General features: G+C 41.8%; 1 protein-coding gene across 1 annotated transcript in view; it reads left to right on the forward strand.

Moving 5' to 3' along the window:
- The window catches only part of LOC126238244 (cadherin-86C-like), a 333,139-nt gene that overhangs the window by 46,911 nt on the left and 274,129 nt on the right, over nucleotides 1-12,099 (forward strand). The window lies entirely within an intron of this gene.

Genomic DNA, 12,099 nt, shown 5'->3' on the forward strand with positions numbered 1-12,099 from the left:
CGACGTAATTCCATGCGGCCATGAGTGTAATGTCTGTGTTCATTTGAGATACGTTTAAAATGTACACCAGATGGAGACTTAAATATAGAAACTTGTGTTTCAGTGGCAGTAGTCTCCAAATGTAGCAACAAACACACTTTACCGAAGATGTCAATTGTCTACCGAATACCCCCTAATACATGCGATATTCAGACACAAGGGAGTTATCTCTGATGACCACTAAAACATCGTTTAGTAAGTGTGATAGGGTCAGGTGATGAACGTAAACATGATACTTACTCAGTTTATTAGTTAAATGTTACATATATGACTTGAACAGTTCTTTTGTAGAAATGATGTGGAGGAATCAGTTTGCAGGATAAGTATACATGATTAGTTTTAACATTAATGAATACGTTATTATTTTACGCCTAATCACGCAAATATACTTCATAACAGTTTTTTTTTGTTTTTTTTTCTTCCTTGCTTTCCCTAGCTAACAGTTTTTAAGTAGAAATTCGTCATTGGATTAGAAGTAGTTGTTCAGGAGAAATGATTCGGTGTTAGATTTAAGACTTGTTTTGCTATCTGTGAGACATTTTTTGTTTTTGGAAAAATGATCAAAAAAAATTTGCTGCATTTTTAAATCCTTTCTGAGCCACTAAGAGACATTCAGACACAAGGTAGTTATCTCTGACAACCACTAAAACGTCGTTTAGTAAGTGTAATGAACGACAACATGATAGTTACTTAGTTTATTAGTTACATGTTACATAGGTGAGTTGAACAGATCTATTGTAGAAATGATGTGGAGGAACCAGTTAATGGATAATAAACGTCATTTTTTCGTCTACAGTTGTAGATATGGATATGACTGTTCTTCTCATATTTCATCGATTATTTATAACGAAGTTCATTAGCGAATATATGTATTATGACGCCCCAGTTGAAATGCCTAGTTCTTCGAAGAGGTACCTACATGTCCTCCATAGAAAATGCCTACCTGACGTCCGTGGCTGAAAACCACATATTATTCTTATTGCTCGCTTTTCCGTAATCAATATTAGATACAGGCTCCCAGGTAGATGCCATTTTCCTTGACTTCCGGAAGGCGTTCGATACAGTTCCGCACTGTCGCCTGATAAACAAAGTAAGAGCCTACGGAATATCAGACCGGCTGTTTGGCTGGATTGAAGAGTTTTTAGCAAACAGAACACAGCATGTTGTTCTCAATGGAAAGACGTCTACAGACGTTAAAGTAACCTCTGGAGTGCCACAGGGGAGTGTTATGGGACCATTGCTTTTCACAATATATATAAATGACCTAGTAGATAGTGTCGGAAGTTCCATGCGGCTTTTCGTGGATGATGCTGTAATATACAGAGAAGTTGCAGCATTGGAAAATTGCAGCGAAATGCAGGAAGATCTGCAGCGGATAGGCGCTTGGTGCAGGGAGTGGTAACTGACCGACAAATGTAATGTATTGCAAATATATAGAAAGAAGGATCCTTTATTGTATGATTATATGATAGCGGAACAAACACTGATAGCAGTTACTTCTGTAAAATATCTGGGAGTATGCGTGCGGAACGATTTGAAGTGGAATGATCATATAAAATTAATTGTTGGTAAGGCGGGTGCCAGGTTGAGATACATTGCGAGAGTCCTTAGAAAATGTAGTCCATCAACAAAGGAGGTGGCTTGCAAAACACTCGTTCGACCTATACTTGAGTATTGCTCATCAGTGTGGGATCCGTACCAGGTCGGGTTGACAGAAGAGATAGAGAAGATCCAAAGAAGAGCGAGATGTTTAGCAAATTCAAGTGGCAGACTCTGCAAGAGAGGCGCTCTGCACCGCGGTGTAGCTTGCTGTCCAGGTTTCGAGAGGGTGCGTTTCTCGATGAGGTATCGAATATATTGCTTCCACCTACTTATACCTTCCGAGGTGATCACTAATGTAAAATTAGAGAGATTCGAGCGCGCACGGAGGCTTTCCGGCACTCGTTCTTCCCGCGAACCATACGCGACTGGAACAGGAAAGGGAGGTAATGATAGTGGCACGTAAAGTGCCCTCCGCCACACACCGTTGGGTGGCTTGCGGAGTATAAATGTAGATGTAGATGAATACTTTGTTTCTCAGTGACGAGTTACCCAGAAAATTATTCCATTGGACATTACTGAGTGTAAATATGCAAAATATATCTGAAGGTTAATTCGTTTGTTTGCAAGACTAGCAATCAAACCAAGAACAAAAATGGCTGAACTTAATTGTTTGAGAAGCTCAGTAATATGCTTCTTCCAGTTTAGTTTTCATCCATGTAGAACATTATACCCTCTTTATTGACTCCTGCACATCTGCTGCATCTGATTATATTTGTTGTACAGAAATGAATATAGTGGCTTTTTTTTTCAAAATATAGGTAGACTTCATTTTCAGAGAAGCACTTAATAATTCTTTGGAAAATATCATTTACCATCTCTTACGTTGCTTTCTCTCTGATTGAATTTATTATAACACTAGCATCGCCTCCAAAAATAGCAACTCTGTTTGTTGAATATTAGGTGGTATGTCATTCACATATATAAGGAATAGAAGTGGATCCAAAATTGAACCCTGTGGGACTCCCTTTGTGATTTCTCCTCAGTCATTAAAATTCTTGAGCATAGTGTTTTGCATTCTGTTTATTAAGTATGATTCAAACTGGCTGTGTGTAAAGCCATCAGTTCCATAAAACGGGTTTTTCTAAGAGTCTACACACTCAAACACCTTAGAAAGATCACGAGAAATACCAACTGACAATATTTTATTCCTTAAGGCTTGTACTATTAGATGAGAGAATGTGTAAATATCATTCTCAGTCGAGCAACCCCTGGGAATCCAAAGTGTGATATGCTAAATAAATTGTTTCCCCTTAAGTATGAGACTACTCTTAAGTACGTTACCTTCTAGAATATTTTGCAAAAGATGTCAGTAAGGAAACTGGACGATAATTGTTTAAGCCTGCTTTGTCACCTTTCTTATAAAGAGATTTAACAATTGTATATTTTAATCTGTCTGGAAACATTCCTTGTGTCAGTGATGCATTGTATACATCACTAAGGACATTACTGATTAAGTTGGAACTGCTTCTCAGAATTCTGTTTGAAATTCTACCAACTCAACATGGGCTTTTGTTTTTACGTACTTTTACAATCCTACCAGCGCAGAAACACGGCGTTGTCTTGGTATTTATTTATAGCTGTGTCCATGCCCACACAACACAGTGTCTGGTCTGGTGCTTAACGTTTATGAGATCATATCTCCCGAACTGTATGCTGTACAATGATTTAATATTGTAGGTACATTTAACGGCCTGCGTGGATACAGCCTGCGAAGTTTGTTGCTAATAATGTCAGTAGCAAAGAAGTAACAAATTTAAACGTCATGCATGATGCGGAAGTTTTTCACGCATCTCGTTGTTTATGACATCAAGCTCCGGAACTATACGTTGTACAATGATATAATTTTGCACTTACATTCAGTGGTATATATGCCTACTGTCTGTAAAATGTGTTGCGTATACCGTCAGTAGTAAAGAAGAAATAAATTATGACTCCGTGCCTGATGCGATAATTTTACTTCGTGAACAGCGGAAAAGTAGCAAGCGATAAACATTTTTCCTTTCATCATTTTGTAGGGGTTGTCAGCGAAAACATATTTCGTAAAGTTTTGAAATTAGCTGTATAGTTAGTTGCAAGTCACTAAGTGCACTCATTTAGAAATGTTGGATGAATCAAGCCTTGGAACTGACGTATCACGGGCTAGGCTCCTTTTCCAACCCCGTCCCATTCCTTTGGTAGGTAGGCAGTTCTTACTTCCACGGACAGTGTTGCCTAACAGTAAGGTGTATGTGTACCAAGTTTGGTTGAAATGGGTCCAGTGGTTTAGGAGATGTGGAACATACATACACACACACGCGCATCCATCCACTTTTATAATATGTATGGATATTGGTGATACTTCTAATTGCTTTAAATTGTGTGCCGTGGCATTTCTAAAATATTCTCTTTCTTCTTCAACTCAACCACGTAATCCTATTTTTGTTGCTGCATTTAGAAAGTGGTTTTTGACTGGCTGCTCTGTCTCCCATTCGATAATATCCCATATAGTTTTAATCTTATTACCTGCATTATTTATTTCTGTTAGGAAGTGCATTATTCTGTACATTTTAATGGTTTTTCTTAAAATATTGCAGTATTTTTGTAGTATGTAAGTAATGTCGGTTCTTGATTTATTCTGGTCTTTATATAAACTTCCGTTTTCCTCTTATATGAAATTTTAATCCCCTTGGTTATGCATGGATTGCGTGTTTCTTTAACAGATCTTCTGTATAATTTTTTACGAAAGCAACTTCCAAATATTGACGCAAATTTACTATGGAATGAATTAATTTGACATTAGCGTCTCTTTCTATGTATACTTCATCCCAGACCACCCCTTAAAATGGCAACAATAACATTTCGGTAAAGCAAGTGTAATCAGCAAACATGAACTTGACGTTTGATAGCGGAGGAGCAGTGCCGCTCAACTCTACCATGCATACGTTACTAATGCATGTTGTAACTCAATCTGCTGTTCAAGTAACAACGACATCAGGCTAGCGTTACACATTTCTCTAACTTGCGATATCCAGTAGCAAAGTGGGATACAACAAGATGCTCTTAATCTGCTCTTTCTTCTCCAACCGTAGCCTTGTCCTACTTTAGTTCCTAATAATAATTAGTATATGATTTACTTATCTGCCATCATATGTTTTACTAACTGTCTAGCAGATGTGGCGAACTATGCTAACTACAGTACACAGCCTGGCAAAAAGAGGAGAGCATCGAGTAGTGTAGGAGGAAACGAAATGAAACTTGATAGTTTGAGAGATTGTTTGATGTTATTGAAGTGATTACAAAATAGAGTCAAATTTATTAAAAGCTTGGCAGTTTTAGCCTACTTATCACTATGACGATGCGCCCCGTCAGGCCTGGATCCATGCAGTGATTCAGTTGAGAGGGGTCCCGTAAAGCCATTGTATCCATTCTTGAGGTAAGCAAAAGTCCCAGACTGTTGTAAATTGTCCCTTATATCCCGGATACTGGCAGAGTTGACGTAAATGATAGACCCACACATTGAAAGGGGCCTGTTACAGCCGTCTTTCATATAAATACCATTTATTACAACCTAGTAGCTTAGTTTTCTGTTATCTTTTATCTTTACCCTTTTCTTTTTTGAATCCGTACGCCATTTAGTGGCCTTTTTGGCGGGAAATAATTCCCACCGTTGGTTGTACCAAATCAAACTATTACTCTACAATTAAACTACATGTTTCCAAAAAGCTGAAAAGATCTTAGCAGTTGCAATGATGTATTTGTGTTCGGACGTTACACGCTCTAGCTTCTGAAGCCCAGATTGGCGACTGAGCGAATTACGTGCTGAATCCATGTGCTTCCATGGTAACAGTCCAACCAAGCTTTAGGCAGAGGACGAAGTTGCGCTCGGTAGAGCAAGTCCTATAGAAGTTTAATTAATCTGACACTGTAATCCAAGTGAATGTGGGAATTACTTCTAAATTTTGTACAGACAACATAAAATGCTAACCGGTAACGTATGCACTGCCAAGATATATTCTGTCTTCCACAGTTTCATCTTAATAAACAAGATGTAAGTATATCTATGCTCTAAGTCAACAACTCACTGTCTAATAACGTCTAAAACAATTCACGGAAACAGTGGAAGATCAGATGCAGAATGAACGAACTCGACTCAAAACCGAGTCCTAATGATCGGAAGGGGCACCATCCTTGTGAAATGTGTAATGTCTGTGAGCTAGAAAGTTGGACCATTTTACGAGGGCGTGCTGAAAAGTAATACCTCCGAATTTTTTTATGTGAATATTCTTAAAGCTCTTTAAATGAAACAAAGGTTACTAACATTCTACATCTTTACTCTTCATGTTTATGTATTTGCAGCGTTTGCCGCTAGAGGGTTGCGAATTGTAGCGTGTAACATGGCGGCGTGCAACGCAACAATGTCGGTGCTTGAGAAACAGCGTGCTGTCATCGACCTTCGATTTTCGAGGTTTTCGTCCACACATGAAGCACCCTCTCCTTCCGCACGACTCTGCCAGACCATACACGATCGCTGCGACATCTGCAACAAGCCGACGCCTTGGGTTCACTGTCATTCATCATCCTCTATACAGTCCCGTCTTCGGCCCATCCAATTCTCATCTGTTTCCAAAACTTAAAGAACGCCTTCGAGGACTTCACTCTGACAGCGATGAAGCAGCTCAAGCAGGGGTGAGGTTGTGGCTCCATCGAACATTCTACAGTGACGGTATCCACAAACTGGTCTCTCGCTGGGAGAAATGTGTTCGTCGCCAGGGTGACTATGTTGCGAAATATATTTGTAAACATGAAGAATAAACATGTAGAATGTTAATAACGTTTGTGTTATTCCAAAATCATTCAGAGTTTCTACATGAAAAATTCGGAGGCATTCCTTTTCAGCAAAACCTCGTATATGTTCCATAGAACATTAGCACAACCTATAAAAATCATCCGCAATAGTTGGTTTGTTGGTCATTAAGTAGAAATGGATATATACTGTACAAATTATTCTCATACCTAAATTATGGTTCTCCTTTTCAAGCAATTTTACTGAATCGGAGTTTCAGAAAATCCTAGAACTACATACACATTGCTCCACTTTCCATATACAACCACCTTCCACACCCGTATCATGTACCACCTCTTAAATTTCTTATGCCTCATTAAAGGCGTGTAACAATTGCAGTTGTCCTACATTTCCCACAGATTCCAGTTCTGTACTATGTATCTCTCACATTTGATAACGAAGGTCTGCTGTTGTTGGTCTGTCAACTTGTCCCACCTTCTTCCTTCTCTCAGATACTCCATATCTGTTCTCAGAACAATTCAAATCGTCTCGCCCTCCCATCTCTTGAATTTATCCGCGAAATTAATCCCTCCAATCAACCATAGCACATGCCACTTTTTCCATTCAAAATGAAGACCCCGATCCATCTTTTCCTCCAGCCTTCCAGCACTCATTTATCAGTTCTTTCCCATTACGACCAATAGCTTTCCTGTAATATCCTGTCCAATCCTACAACCTTGTGCTACCCCTACTTAATATTACCCGAGCCCCTACCAACACCAAAAAGTAACGTAAATATAAAAGAAACAACTCGCATCCCTGTCATCAGTCAAGAATCCATCATTATTTCATACCAGTAAAATTTATACACTGCCTAACGAAAAAAGGAAGCACCCAGAAGGGAAGGACGAAACGAAATGAAACTTCCCAGATGGAGAGGATATATGATGTTACCTCAGTGATAACAAAATCGAGTCAGACTTGCAGGGAAATTGGGAGTAAATACCTACTTATCAGGATGACGTTGTATCCCATCTGTCCTGGATGCATGCGCTAATTTTGTTAAGAAAGTTGTCATAAAGCCGTTCTGTCCTCTCCTGAATCAAGATGGTACACAACTGTTGTAACTGGTCCTTGATGTCTTGGATACTGACACTGTGAAGGAGTTGACGTCTGAGATGGCCCCACTCATTTTGTCGGGTAGAGATCTGTGGACCTTGCTGGCCATGGGAGTACCTGATCGTCATGCAGATCGGTCATAGGGATACATGCCACATGTGAATGAGCATTGTCGTGTTGAAAAGTGGCACCACTATATTGTCTCATGAGAGGTAACACATGTGGATTCAGGATGACTGTGGCTCACCGTTGTGCCATCAGATTCCCCTCAATCATACCACCATGACTTGAAGTCATACCCAGTGTCTCCCCACACCATGACGCCAGTGCCTCTCCAGAACATTTGAAGAATGGAACCTCTGCCTCAGCCACCGCTATACTCACCAACGATGGTCATCTGGGGTATGGCAGGGTTGTGATTCATCACTGAACACAATGTGACGCCATTCATCACCACTTCGTGTTTCTCTGCCACAGCACCATTCACCACTCCAAATGTAGCAATGTGTGTTGTGCTGTTAATGACAGCCTATGCAAGTGATAGTAATTCCCTAGTCCGACAGTTCCCAGTCTCTGCCGAATGGTGGGAGATGACATAGAATGTTTCAGAACGTCCATTGCTAGTTCTCAGATGGCAGGAACAGAGTTGAAGTGACTACGATGTGCTTGGAGCACAGTAAGATGGTACTCCCTTGTAGTGGACCAAGTACCAATCTGGGTGTTTTTCAGATCCATCTGGCAGTTGTACGCCTCTCTGCTGCCTTCGCCTCCTCTCTCTGTCGGACTGCATCGACGAGGTTGTGCAGGATATCTCTGATGCAATCACCTACACTGCCCGAACTGCTATTCCCCTTTCTACAGTCCATTTCAACTGCTGCCAGCCTCGTAGTGAACCAAAGACATTGCAAATAGCTGTTCAGGATCGCTGAAGAGCCCTGAAACATTTCAACCCATATCCTTCACAAACCAAACTTACCACTTTTAAAAGACTTCGTGTTACTATCGCTATCTAATTAAATAAGTAAGAAGGAGTGCCTAGAGCACTATGTCTTTTTCCTGCCTCTTCATCCCAGTTGTGTGCCTATCTCCGCAGGCCTCTGGACTGCCAACACCCAGCGGCTGTTTCGGTTTATGTCCTTCAAGGTAGTCTTTGTACCAATATGTCGGTCCTTGCAGAACACCTTGTGACACACAGTGTGACAGCCTCGATGTCCTCTTCTTATCCAGCTATCTTTCACCCCCGCCAAGCTGGATCATATAATTAACCTTTCAGTGACTGGGAACTGCTTCAGGCTCTTGCCACCTCTCATGATGCGACCCCAAGCCCTGATTAGATTCATAATCAAGTGATTCAACAGCTGAATATTACTCAAAGGCAACATCTACTCACGGTCTTCATCCGTATGTGGTTCAAAGCTTTCTTTCCTTCACGGTGATAGGATAGTATCGTCGATCCAATCCTTAACCAAAATAAAAACCCAACATCTCTAGAGCATTTAGCCTCACCAATGTGCTGTACAAATTGCGTGAAAGGATGGTTGCCCTTAGTTAACACTGGGTTCTCAAGTCTCCAAGCCTTTTGTCCACTAAGCAGTGTGATTTCTGGGAGGGATGATCCACAACCAACCATCTGGTTCGGTTAGAAACAGCAGTCTGACAGGCTTTTCCTAAACGATAAAACCTCTCTGCAGTCTCTTTTGACATATGTAAGGTACACGACACCACTTGGCACTATCACATTTTACTTACCCTCCACGACTGGGGTTTTCGAAGCTCCTTATAGATTTTTGTTAGTCAGTTTTTATCCCACTGGTTGTTCTGGGTTCGAGTTGGTACTTCAGTCAGCTCTCCATGCGTCCAAGAGAGTGGCATCCTACAGGGCTCTGTACTGAGTGTCACACTCTTCCTCTTCACCACCAGTGGGCTAGTGACCTCTGTCAGACCATTGGTCACCCCTGTGCTGTAGGTCTATAACTTTTTGCATTTGGTACAGCTCCCTTTTAGTAGCCATCACTGAGCGCCGGCCCCAAGGCGCCATCTGGGGGCTTCCGTGTGAATCCTTCCCCATGGTTTCCAACCCTCCCCTGCAAAAATGTGGATCATACATTTCTGTCATTGTGCCATAGTCAGTCCTCACCCACAACTCTACTTGGGTACCCAGCACTTGCAAGTTGGTGCACTGAGCCATTTTTCTGGTCTTCTTTTTGATAAAAAGCTGACTTGGTTGCCCCATATCAGTCAACTAAAGACTGGTTGCATGTGGAAGCTTACCGCTCTCTACTTCCTTGCCCACACTTCTTGGGGTGTGGTTCATGCCACTCTTCTCCGTATTTACAGGGCCTTGGCCTCATCCAAACTGGTCTGTGGCTGCCAGGGTATCGCTTGGCACATCTTTAAATTTCAAATTGTTAAACTGAGTCCATCATTGTGAAATTTGTCTGGCCACTGGAACATTCCATACTAGCCCCATAGACAGTCTCCCAGCTGTAATGAGGATCTTACCTCTTCAGTTCCAACGATAACAGCTCTTGGTCTCCAGTGCAATCAGCATTCGAAAATTCCCTGGTCATCCGATGTACCTCATTCTTTTTGCATACAAGTGGAATTAATATCCTGACACCCATCCTCAATTGGGATTATCAGTTCGAATGCACATCACAGCTGTCTGCAAGGATGTCTGCCTCCCTTCCCTAGAATGTGATCCCCGTATTTTCTGGTGCACCCTCTCTCAATTGGCGTGCAAGCCACGAACTAAGACCGATTTATTCCAAGTTCCTAAAGTCTCAGTCGGCCCCATGAGCTTTCGGCATTTGTTATGTTCAGTTCTTCATGAGTTTCGGGATGGTGTCATTTTTTACACTGGCAGCTCTATAACCATGGATAAGGCGGGACATTCTTTTACATCCCCTACTGGTCAGGAACACTGTTCGTTGTCAGGGACGTGTGGTGTTTTTTATAGTGAAGTTGATAGCCGTTAACAGAACCCTACACTTAATTGAGAGAGCCTCCCTTGACCACATTTTAAAAATATGTAGTGATTCAATGAGCAGTCTTCAGGCCATTAACTGATGTTACTATTATCACCCTCTGGTCTGTGGTATTTACGGCTTTCTCGCTGTACTTAGACACATTGACTGCTCAGTTGTCTTTCTCTGAGTCCCAAGTCGTGTGGGTATCCCGGGGAATGAACTGGCTGACCGTTTGGCTACAGGAGCGATTACTTGGACCCCATTCGTTTTGCTGGTCCCAGGTGCGGATTTGCGAGTGCAAATAAGATGTCTGGTCACTCAGAGATGGAGTAATACCTTGTTCAGTACTGCCCCCTCTAATAAACTCCGCACCATCAATAAGACTACAGTTGTATGGCGCTCTTCCTTCCATTCCTCGAAAATGAATCCACTGCCCTATTCGCTTCTGCTCTGATCATACCAGAATAACTAATAGTTTTAATTTCTGTAACAAGCCACCCCCACATTGTACGTAGTTCTGGAGCTTTGCAGACTGTAGCTCATATCCTGATTGAATGCTATATTCTTCTGGCCGTCCAAGCTAAGCATGACCTTTTGAATTCTTTGCCTCAGATACTGACAGACGGCACACAGACGGTTGGGCTGCTTCTCCGTTTCCGCTGTGAAAGTGGTTTTTATTTTGAGATGTAATGTTACAAGCTACCTTTGCCACAGGGTCGGGATGGCTCGGATTGGGGCGTCTCCTGTTGCATGCTGGGTCTGGGGACCCCCGACCCTACCTCCTTGACCAGTTTACTCTTTCATCGCCCTCGTACTCTGTTTTAATTGTTTTAGACGCAGTTTGTCGCCTTCTCTGCTGCACGATATTTTCCATTTTCTAGGTAGCACTGTCTTAAACAGTGGGTGCTCTTTAACGCCTAGCCCACACTGTTGCATGGGTAGGAAGGTTTTGGGAGGGACATTTCCCATCACATGCAGAGCCCAGATGACGCCCAATTGCTGTCTTACCTATTTCTCTCCTCTTGTTTTATTACTGACCATCCAACTGACGCCCATTACATTTTTAGCCTTTTCAATTTTACTGTTCTGAATCTGTCGTCGCTTTTCATCGGGCTAGCAGGGATCAGATGTGAGGTTTGGCTTTACTCACCATTGGATGAACCCTGGGAGACCCCACGTCTGCTCTGACATAAATACCAGCCCAATCCATACACTACTCCGTAAATTCTTTCTCAGCTCTGACATCAGTACTGCGTTCAATGCCGCGGTCTCACCCTCCTACATACTTTCATCGTCACAACATGTCCTTCGCGGATGCCACTAATTCAGGTTGAACTAACCTAGACCGAGGAGGTGATGACCTTGGCATTTAGTCCATTAACACCCAATCAACCAACCAACGTACAAAAAGCATTACAAATCTTTCAGTTTCAGTATGACAAAGAGCAGCATTAATACAATTAGTAACTCCGAGAACTTCATCTGGTAGGAAACATGAGTTGAAACTGAATGATACGCCACCTTTTTGCTGTAAGCGCTATCACTGATTTAAGCTGATCTCTGTACTCCTCGACTCGTACAAAGGAAACTGCTTGTTGTCTACTGCCG

This window comes from Schistocerca nitens, chromosome 1 (genome assembly GCF_023898315.1).
Source record: "Schistocerca nitens isolate TAMUIC-IGC-003100 chromosome 1, iqSchNite1.1, whole genome shotgun sequence".
In the NCBI taxonomy this organism is placed as follows: domain Eukaryota; kingdom Metazoa; phylum Arthropoda; class Insecta; order Orthoptera; family Acrididae; genus Schistocerca; species Schistocerca nitens.